An 11828-nucleotide genomic window follows, 5' to 3' on the forward strand; every position below is an offset into this window, starting at 1 on the left:
TGAATCTGAAGGGATAGATGAACCCTGATGTTTATAGCAGCATTCTCTACAGTACCCAAAGTATGGAAATAGCCAAAATGTCTATTGACTGAAAATTGGTATATATATATATATATATATATATATATATATATATATGAGTATACACACACACAACACACACACACACACACTAGATTATTACTCAGCCACAAAAATGAATGAAATCTTGCCTTTTGCAATGACATGGATGCAGCTGGAGAGTATTATACTAAGTGAAATAAGTGAGTTAGAAAAAGACAAATACCATATGATTTCACTCATATGTGAAATTTAAGAAACAAAACAAATGAGCAAAGAGTAAAAAAAGAGAGAGAGCAAACCAAGAAACAGACTCTTAACTATAGAAAATAAACTGATGGTTACCAGAAGGGAGGTGGGTAGAGGGATAGCTGAAGTAGGTGAATGGGGATTAAGGAGTGCACTTGCTGTGATGAGCACCAGTGATGCACGGAATTGTTGAACACCTGAAACTAATATTAAACTGTATGTTAACTAACTGTAATTTAAATTAAAACTTTTAAAAAAGAATTTTTTTTCTGGCTTGCTTTTCTGCAAATTCAATTATTTTTTTTTAACTTTTTTATTATTTTTTAAATTTACATCCAAATTAGTTAGCATATAGTGCAACAATGATTTCAGGAGTAGATTCCTTAGTGCCCCTTACCCATTTAGCCCATGCCCCCTCCCACAACCCCTCCCGTAACCCTCAGTTTGTTCTCCATATTTATGAGTCTCTTCTGTTTTGTCCCCCTCCCTGTTTTTATATTATTTTTGTTTCCCTTCCCTTATGTTCATCTGTTTTGTCTCTTAAAGTCTTCATATGAGTGAAGTCATATGATTTTTGTCTTTCTCTGACTGACTGATTTCACTTAGCGTAATACCCCCCCAGTTCCATCCATGTAGTTGCAAATGGCAAGATTTCATTCTTTTTGATTGCCGAGTGATACTCCATTGTATAAATATACCACATCTTCTTTATCCATTCATCCATTGATGGACATTTGGGCCCTTTCCATACTTTGGCTATTATTGATAGTGCTGCTATAAACATGGGGGTGCATGTGTCCCTTCGAAACAGCACACCTGTATCCTGTGGATAAATGCCTAGTAGTGCAATTGCTGGGTCGTAGGCTAGTTCTATTTTTAGTTTTTTGAGGAACCTCCATACTATTTTCCAGAGTGGCTGCACCAGTTTGCATTCTCACCAACAATGCGAAAGAGATCCTCTTTCTCTGCATCCTCACCAACATCTGTTGTTGCCTGAGTTGTTAATGTTAGCCATTCTGACACGTGTGAGGTGGTATCTCATTGTGGTTTTGATTTGTATTTCCCTGATGATGAGTGATGTTGAGCATTTTTTCATGTGTCAGTTGGACATCTAGATGTCTTCTTTGGAGAAGGCTTTTCTGTCTTTTTCCCATTTCTTCACTGGATTATTTGGTCATTCATGTCTTTTTCCCATTTCTTCACTGGATTATTTGGTTTTTTTGGGTGTTGAGTTTGATAAGTTCTTTATAGATTTTGGATACTAACCCTTTATCTGATATGTCGTTTGCAAATATCTTCTCCCATTCTGTTGGTTGCCTTTTAGTTTTGCTGATTGTTTCCTTTGCTGTGCAGGAGCTTTTTATTTTGATGAGGTCCCAGTAGTTCATTTTTGCTTTTGTTTCCATTGCCTCCGGAGACCTGTTGAGTAAGAAGTTGCTGCAGCCAAGATGAAAGAGGGTTTTGCCTGCTTTCTCCTCAAGGATTTTGATGGCTTCCTGTCTTACATTGAGGTCTTTCATCCATTTCGAGTTTATTTTTGTGTATGGTGTAAGAAAGTGGTCCAGGTTCATTTTTCTGCATGTCGCTGTCCACTTTTCCCGGCACCACCTGCTGAAGAGACTGTCTTTATTCCATTGGATAGTCTTTCCTGCTTTGTCAAAGATTAGTTGGCCATATGTTTGTGGGTCTGTTTCTGGGTTCTCTATTCTCTATTCATTGATCTGAGTGTCTGTTCTTGTGCCAGTATCATACTGTCTTGGTGACTACAGTCTGTAATACAGCTTGAAGTCTGGGATTGTGATGCCTCTTGCTTTGGTTTTCTTTTTCAAGATTGCTTTGGCTATTCGGGGTCTTTTCTGGTTCCATACAAATTTTAGGATTATTTGTTCTAGCTCTGTGAAGGATGCAGGTGTTATTTTGATAGGGATTGCATTGAATATGTAGATTGCTTTGGGTAGTATCAACATTTTAACAATATTTGTTCTTCGTATCCAGGAGCATGGAATCTTTTTCCATTTTTTTGTGTCTTCTTTAATTTCTTTTGTAAGCTTTCTATAGTTTTCAGTGTATAGATTTTTCACCTCTTTGGTTAGATTTATTCCTAGGTATTTTATGGTTTTTGGTGCGACTGTAAATGGGATCAATTCCTTGATTTCTCTTTCTGTGGCTTCATTGTTGGTGTATAGGAATGCAACTGATTTCTGTGCATTGATTTTATATCCTGCAACTTTGCTGAATTCATGAATCAATTCTAGCAGTTTTTTGTTGGAATCTTTTGGGTTTTCTGTATAGAGTATCATGTCATCTGTGAAGAGTGAAAGTTTGACCTCCTGCTGGCTGATTTGGATGCCTTTTATTTCTTTGTGTTGTCTGATTGCAGAGGCTAAGACTTCCAATACTATGTTGATTAACAGTGGTAAGAATGGACATCCCTGTCTTGTTCCTGACCTTAGGGGGAAAGCTGTTAGTTTTTCCCCATTGAGGATGATATTAGCGTTGTGTTGTTCATATATGGTTTTTATGATCTCGAGGTATGCTCCTTCTCTCCCTACTTTCTTGAGGGTTTTTATCAAGAAAGGATGCTGTATTTTGTCAAATACTTTCTCTGCATCTCTTGAGAGGATCATATGGGTCTTGTCCTTTCTTTGATTGATGTGATGAATCACGTTAATTGTATTGCAGATATTGAACCGGCCCTGCATCCCAGGTATAAATCCCAGTTGGTCAGGGTGAATAATTTTTTTAATGTATTGTTGGATCCGGTTGGCTAATATCTTGTTGAGTATTTTTGCATCCATGTTCATCAGGGAAATTGGTCTATAGTTCTCCTTTTTAGTGGGGTCTATGTCTGGTTTTGGAATCAAGGTAATGCTGGCTTCATAGAGTTTGGAAGTTTTCCTTCCATTTCTATTTTTTTGGAACAGTTTCAAGAGAATAGGTGTTAACTCTTCTTTAAATGTTTTGTAGAATTCCCCTGGAAAGCCATCTGGCCCTGGACTCTTGTTTTTTGGGAGATTTTTCCTGGAAAGCCATTTGGCCCTGGACTTTTGTTTTTTGAGAGATTTTTTATTATTACTTTGATTTCCTTACTGGTTATGGGTGTGTTCAAATTTTCTATTTCTTCCTCTTTCAGTTTTGGTAGTGCATATGTTTCTAGGAATTTGTCCATTTCTTCCAGATTGCCCATTTTATGGCATATAATTGCTCATAATATTCTCTTATTATTGTTTTTATTTCTGCTATGTTGGTTGTGATCTCTCCTCTTTTATTCCTGATTTTATTTATTTGGGTCCTTTCCTTTTTCTTTTTGATCAAACTGGCTAGTGGTTTATCAATTTTGTTAATTCTTTCAAAGAACCAGCTTCTGGTTTCATTCATCTGTTCTATTGTTTTTTTGGTTGCAATAGCATTAATTTCTGCTCTAATCTTATGAATTAATTTTTTTCTGCCTTGCTTTTCTGCAAATTCAATTATTTAGTCATCAAAATTTACATTTTTAGGAACTTCATTTTCTTTTTAAAAATTTTTTAATTTTAGGATAGTTTACACACAATGTTACATTAGTTTTAGGTGTACAACATAGTGATTCAGCTTCTCCACACAGTATGCTATGCTTACGACAAGTGGATCTACCATCTCTTGCCATACAACACTATTACAGAATCTTTGGCTATATTCACTATGCTGTGCCTTTATTACCATGACTTGTTCATTCTATAACTGGAAGCCTGTACCTTCCATTCCTCTATACCCATTTTGCCTATCCCTTCATCTGCCTCCCCTCTGGAAACCATCAATTTGTTCCCTGTAGTTATATGTTTGATTATGTTTTTTTTGTTGTTGTTTATTCATTCATTTTGTTTTTTAGAATTAGAAATTTTATTTTCAACCAATATGATGGAAAGCACCATCATTCACAATATTGCAAATAGTATTTGATAACTTTTCATTTTGAAAGGGGGCTTTGTGTTGGTGCAACTGTTACTGGGACTTTTTTGTAGGCTGTGACAACATTGGGATGGATTTCTGATAAGTTATTTCAAAATACAAATGTTAATGCACCTAGAGCTGATGATTCTTGTGGAACAATTTTTCTAAAAAACGATCTCTTCATACAAAGCACTTTTGTGTTAGTCTGAATCTAATTTTAAATATAAATTTGTACAATGGCATTTGATGTTTCCTTTGACATTTCCTGTAACTTGTGGAGGTCTGCTATAGACTGAATGCTTACGTCAGAGTAATATGTTAAAATCCTAACCCCCAGTGTGATAGTATTAGGAGGTGGTGTCTTTAATAAGTGATTAGGTCTTGAGGGAAGACCCCTCATGAATAATATTAGTGTTCTTATAAAAGAGACCCCAAAGAGCTCCTTCACCCCTTCCACTACACAGCAATAAGATGGCCATCAAATGAACCAGAAAGTGGGCTCTCACCAGACACTGAATCTGCCAAACCCTTGATCTTGGAATTTCTAGCCTCCAGAAATAAAGTTTTGCTATAGCAGCCTAAACAGACTAAGACAGGGTTATACAAATGGAAAATGGTGTGACAATTTATTTATAATTCAAAATGCCTGTTTATGTATTCTACCACTGTATCTTCAATTACAACGAAAACACTTTAAAAGTGTTAATAATTGTCATTAATAATTGGCTCATCGGAAGCTTTCATCAAATGTGTCTAATGTGATGATCTTTAAATTTCCTTTCCATTTTTATGCCTGTGGTTATTTGCTTTGCAATGTTGCAGCAGTTTTCAAAAGCAGAGATTCTAAACTCTTCAAAGAATTCTAACACCCCCCCCCCATGTACTTTACTGCAATATGAATGGGTACACTTTTATTTTGTAATAATTTACTGAACAAGTTTACAGCCCAGGCACCAGCAGTTCCTGTCCCAGTGCTCAAACCAGAGTTAATATCTGTGCAGATGCTGCAGCGACAGGCTTTGCTGACAGAAGGGCAAGATTGCCTCCCACCATGGGTCCCATCACTGCCTCTATGCAGAAGCCATCCTCAGGCATATGGTCTCTCCACCACCACTGCTTCTGCTACTGCTGCCACCATTGTCACTGGCCTAATGTCTTCCCTCTGGGCTGGTGCCCCAGACTTCCCTAGATGTGCTTGTGCATGGCAGACAGTGTGACCAACTGCTCAGCATGCACACAACCTACCAGGCCCACGTGCTATGCACATTGCCATCCACTGTATCTCTACTGCTCATGTGTACAGTCCATTGTCACATTGTACTACAATTACAAGACACTAGTTCAAAGATAAAATAATTAAGAATGTCAAGACAGGGGCATCTGGGTGACTCAGTCAGTTAAGCGTCCAACTCTTGATTTCAGCTCAGGTCATGATCTCATGGTTTGTGAATTTGAGCCCCATGTCAGGCTACATTCTGAGTGCAGAGCCTGCTTGGGATTTTCTCTCTCTCCCTCTCTCAGTCCCTCCCCCACTTGTGCTTGCTCTCTCTTTCTCAAAATAAATAAATAAACTTAAAAAATATGGAACCACCCTTGAAACCTAGGAATAAATCACAGGTGATTGTGGTAAATGATTTTTTACTGTATTGACGGATTTGGCTTGTTAGTTTTTTGTTGAGGATTTTTGCATCTACGTTCATCAGAAATACTGGCCTATAGTTCTCTTTTCTATTGGTGTCTTTATCTGGTTTTGGTATCAGGGTAATGCTGGCCTCAAAGAATGAATTTGGAAGTTTTCCTTCCTTTTCTATTTTTTGGGGGGGAAATAGTTTAAGAAGAATAGGTATTAACTCTTCTTTAAGTGGTTGGTAGAATTTGCCTGTGAAGGCATCTGGTCCTGGGATTTTATTTGTTTAGAGCATTTTAAAATTACTCATTCAATTTCTTTGCTGGTTATAGATCTGTTCAAGTTTTCTATTCTTGTTCCAGTTTTGGTGATTTATATGCTTTTAGGAAGTTGTCCATTTCTTCTAGGTTGTCCAATATGTTGGCATATAGTTTTTCATAATATTCTCTTATAATTGTTTGTATATCTGTGTTGTTGGTTGTTATTTTTCCTCTCTCATTTGTGATTTTATTTGATTCCCTTCTTTTTTTTTCTTGATATCTCTGGCTAGAGGTTTATTAATTTTATTGATATTTTCAAAGAACCAGCTCCTGGTTTCATTGATCAGTTCTATTGTTTTTTTACTTCTACATCATTTGTTTCTGATTTGATCTTTATTATTGCCTTACTTCTCCTGGTTTTAGGGTTTGTTTCTTGTACTATTTCTAGCTCATTTAGGTATAAGGTTAGGTTGTTTATTTGGGATTTTTTTTACTTCCTGAGGTAGGCCTATATTGCTCTAAACTTCTGTCTTAGAACCTCCTTCCTGGATTCCAAAGGTTTTAGACCGTTGTGTTTTCTTTTTCATTTGTTTCCATGTTTTAAAATTTCCTCTTTGACTTCCTAGTTGAGTGATTCATTGTGTAGTAGCAGGTTATTTAACCTCCATTATTTGTGGTCTTTCCAGATTTTTTTCTTGTGGTTGACTTCTAATTTCATAGCATTGTGGTCAAAAAAGATGCATGGTATGACTTTGATCTTATTGAATTTGTTAAGGCTTGTTTTGTGGGCTAATATGTAATCTATTCTGTTGAATGTTCCATGGGTACTAGAAAAGAATGTGTATTCTGCTGTTTTAGGATGGAATGTGCTGAATACATCTGTTAAATCCATCTGTTCCTGTGTATCATTCAAAGCCACTGTTTACTTGTTGACTTTCTGTTGAGATGATCTATCCATTGATGTAAGTGGGAATATTAAAGTCCCCTAGTATTATTGTATTGTTATTGATGAGTTCTTTTATGTTTGTTATTAGCTGCTTTATGTATTTGGGTGCTTCTATGTTGGTTGCATAAATATTTATAATTGTTATATCTTCTTGTTGGATTGTCCCTTTTATTTTTTTAAAATAATTTTTTAATGTTTAGTCATTTTTGAGGGGGGAGGGGCAGAGAGAGAGGGAGACAGAGAATCTGAAGCAGGCTCTGTGCTGTCAGCACAAAGCCTGACGTGGGGCTCGAACCTATGAACCATGAGATCATGACCTGAGCTGAAGTTGGACACTCAACAGACTGAGCCATCCATGTGCCCCTGACCCCTTTATCTTTATGTGTGTCCTTCTTTGTCTCTTGTTATAGTCTTTGGTTTAAAGTCTATTTTGTCCCATATAAATATTGCTACCCCAGCTTTCTTTTGATGTTTGTATGATAGATTTTTCTCCATCCCTTCTCTTTCAATCTGTAGGTGTCTTTAGGTCTAAAATAAATCTTTTGTAGGCACATATAGATGGGCCTTGTTTTTTTAAATTATTTTATTTTATTTTTAAATGTTTATGTATTTTTAAAATTATTTTATGTGTTTCTATGTGTTTGTGTTTTTTAAATTATTTTATTTTATTTTTAAATGTTTATGTATTTATTTTGAGAGAGAGTGAGAGAGAGTGTGCATGCTCACACAAGCAGGGGAGGGGCAGAGAGGAGAGAGAGAATCCCAAACAGGCTCCATACTGTCAGTGCAGAGCCTGATGTGGGGCTCAGTCTCATGACTGTGAGATCATGACCTGAGCTGAAATCAAGAGTTGGACACTTAACCTACTGAGCCACCAAGGTGCCCCTTTATTTTATTTTTTTAATGTTTATTTATTTGTTTTGAGAGAAAGAGAGAGTGTGCCAGTGAGGGAGGAGCAGAGAACAAGAGACAGAGAATCCAAGGCAGGCTCTGAACTGTCAGTGCAAAGTCTAGTGCAGGGCTCGAATGCATGAACCATGAGATCATGACCTGAGCTGAAATCAAGAGTCAGATGCTTAACCAAGCCACCCAGATGCCCCAGGTCTTGTTTTTTAAAATCCATTCTGTCCCCTGTGTCTTTTGATTAGAATATTTAGCCCATTTACATTCAAAGTAATTATTGACAGATATGTATTTATTGTCATTTTATTATTTTTTTTGTGATTGTTTCTGAAGATTTTCTCTGATCCTTTCTTGTATTTCTCTCTTTAATGGTTTGCTGATTTTATTTATATATTTGGATTTATTTATCTTTATTCTTTGCATATTTATTAGTGGTTTTTGACATGTGGTTCCCATTAGGTTTGTATATAGCCTCTTCTGTGTATACCAGTCTGTATTAAGTTGATGATCATTTAGGTTTGAACCCATTGTTACTCTTCTCCTCTGCATGTTTTATATTTCACATCCTTTTATTTTGTGAATTTCTGGACTAATTTCTTATAGGATTATTAATTTTTACTGCTTTTGTTTCCTACCTTTGAAGTGTCACTTTTGGTATCTCTTTTCCGCTCAAAGAGCCCCCTTTATTATTTTTTGCAGGACTGGTTTTTTGGTCATGAACTCCTTTAGTTTTTATTTGTCTGGGAAACTCTTTATCTCTCCTTCTATTCTGAATAATAGCATTGCTGCATAGAGTATTCTTGGCTGCAGATTTTTCCCATTCAGCACCTTGTACCTATCATGCCACTCCCTTCTGACTTGCAAAATTTCTGCTGAAAAATCCCCTGCTAGCCTTATGGGATTTTCCTTATATGTAATGGTCTTCCTTTGTCTTGCTGCTTTTAATTTTTTTTCTTTATAACTATATTTTACAAATTTAATTACAATATGTCTTGGTATGGATCTGCTTTTGTTGACTTTGATGGGGGTTCTCTCTGTGCCTCCTGGATCTGGATGTATGTTTCCTTCCCCAGATTAGGGAAAGTTTCAGCTATTATTCCCTCAAATAAATTTTCTGCCCCCCTTTCTCTCTCTTCTCTGGGGATTCCTAGAATACAAATGTTATTACATTTGATAGAGTCACTGAGTTCCTTAAGTCTATTCTCATGCTGCACAATGAATTTTTCTCTTTTGTTCAACTTGGTTTCCATTATTCTGTCTTCAGCATCAGTAATTCATTCCTCTGCTTCTTCCATCTTGCTGTTCGTTCCATCTAGCATGCTTCTCATTTGGTTTATTGAGCCCTCTATCACTGCTATTTTATTCCTTATCTCTGTGTTAAGGGTCTTACTGATGTCTTCTACTCTTTTCTCAAGTCCACTGAGTCCTCGTGACCATTACTTTAAATTCTCTATCAGGCATGTTACTTATACCTGTTTGACTTAGATCTCTGACCATGGCCTTGTCCTGTTCTTTCATTTGGGATAAATTTTTCTGTCTTTTCATTTTGTCTAAGTCTATGCGCCTGTTTCTGTGTGTTAGGAAAGTCATCTACATCTCTTGTTCTTCACAGTAATGGCCTTATGAATAAGAGGCCCTGTAGTGCCCTGCCCTGTGGTGTACCCTGTTCCCCAGGACCTGGCACTTCCAGGAGCATCTCCAGTCTATGCTGCATGTACTCTGCTGTTGTGTCCTAGTCGCTTTATCCTTCAGACAAGTCCTCTGCAGAAGTTCTGTTTGCCTGTTGTGGGCAGTGTTTGGTCCCTGGCCTGAATGTTGTGCCTTTTAACCAGGTGTACTTTGGTCTATTTGTGAAATGAGACTTGTTGCCACCACTGTAGGAACTGAGGCACCAGTAGACTCCTATGTTAGAAGACATGGTGTGAGCAAGGGTTGGGCCTGTCTTCTCATGGAGGAGGCCCACCGTGCTGGGACTGAGGCAAGTATGCCTGAGAAGGGCAGTTCCACTGGAGTGTGGGGTGGTGGGGCTTAGTGTAAGTAAGTTAGGTAGTAAGTGTTGGCACTGCAATGGTTCCTGAAGCGGCTCTGTGCTTATACTGAGGGGTAAGGGAGGGGAATGGTGCTGGCCAGTTCCTTTGTTCCTGAAGGGATCTCTTCGTAAATGCTGTCTGTATGGGATGTGATCTGAGGTGAACAAATTAACCTCCCCACTATGTGCCCCAGGTGCTCTTCAGATCTCTTTCCGTGCTGTATGTCTACAGATTGCCTGCCTTCTACCAACAAGCAGGGCAATGCCCTCCAGGCTGTATTCCAGCCAAGACTGCTGACATTTAAAACTCCAGGCTTTAAGCCCCACTGGTTGCCAGAACTCATGAAATTAGGCCCCTCTTGCTTTCCAGGCCAATTGCTATGGGGGTTCGTTTTCCCTGTGTGCTCCCACATGTCTCTCACCCTTCTCTGCAATGTATCTCGCACTTCTCCATGACCATGGCTCCCTCCCCAACCTGGTAGCCACAATCTGTTACTCTTCCAAACCAGATCTCCACATGTCCTACCTTCTTTGATATGACCTCTTCTCTCCCTTTAGTTGTGGAGTTTGTTTTGCCAGTCGTCAGGTTAATTTCTGGGGTACTTAGGATGATTTGATAGTTTTGTAGTTGTAAATGGGACAAGTAGAGCCTAGGGTCCTCCTACTCTGCTGCCATCTTCCAACTACATCCCTATTACGTTTTATAAGTAAAATATTTTTTAGTGTTTATTTATTTTTCAGATATATATATAGAGAAACAGAGTATGAGCGGGGAAGGGGCAGAGAGAGAGGGAGACACAGAATCTGAAGCAGGCTCCAGGCTCTGAGGTCTCAGCACAGAGCCCGACGTGGGGCTCGAACTCACAAACCATGAGTTCATGCCCTGAGCTGAAGTCAGCCACTTAACCAACTGAGTAAAATATTTTTTAATGTTTATTTATTTTTGAGAGAGAGAGAGAGAGACAGAGACAGAGTGTGAGATGGGGAGGGACATAGTGAGAGGAAGACACAGAATCTGAAGCAAGCTCCAGGCTCTGAGCTGTCAACACAGAACCCGATGCAGGGCTCAAACTCACAGACTGCATGATCTGAGCCGAAGTCAGATGCTCAACCAAGCTACCCAGGCTACCCACCACTGGGGGTTGTGGTGGCAGTGGGTAGAGACAGAATAACAATACAGATACATGGAGGTTAGTGTGGATATTTATCATTTTCACATGAATAGGATCATACTGTCCATATTATTTGGCCAGTTGCTTTCTTCACTTGGCGATATATCTTGGAGATCTTTCTACCAAAACCAAAATCAACCTTGTTTTCTTTCTGGAATTCCTACTCAGGGAATTCCATAACTCAGGTGGGTCTTGATTTATTTCTCTACTCCTCTGATGGATATTTTAAGTCGTTTCATTTTTCACTAATACAGAGCTGCAGCAAACATACCAGTAGGGGCCTCCTGTGCTCAGGCATGTTTCTCTAGGTGGCCACTCAAAAGTAGGTTGCTGGGACGTGGGGTATGGGTATTTTCAATTTTAATACATACTGTCATGTTGCATTATGCCAATTTTCATTCTCATCAGGAGTATATCTTCATATTTCCTAAGACTCTGACCTTTAAATTGTTTACCAATCTGATGGATGAAAAAAATGGTAACTCATGTTTGTTTGTTTTAAATTCTTATTATCTCATCACTAATGAAGTTGAACATCTTTTCATATGTTTATTGGCCCATCCTTTGTGAATTGTTTATAACCTTTGTCTAGTTTTTCTTACAGGGTTGTCCTTTTTCTATATATATTGAGTTGTAGGAGTCATTTCTAGTT

This window comes from Panthera tigris, chromosome X (assembly GCF_018350195.1).
Source record: "Panthera tigris isolate Pti1 chromosome X, P.tigris_Pti1_mat1.1, whole genome shotgun sequence".
Lineage (NCBI taxonomy): Eukaryota > Metazoa > Chordata > Mammalia > Carnivora > Felidae > Panthera > Panthera tigris.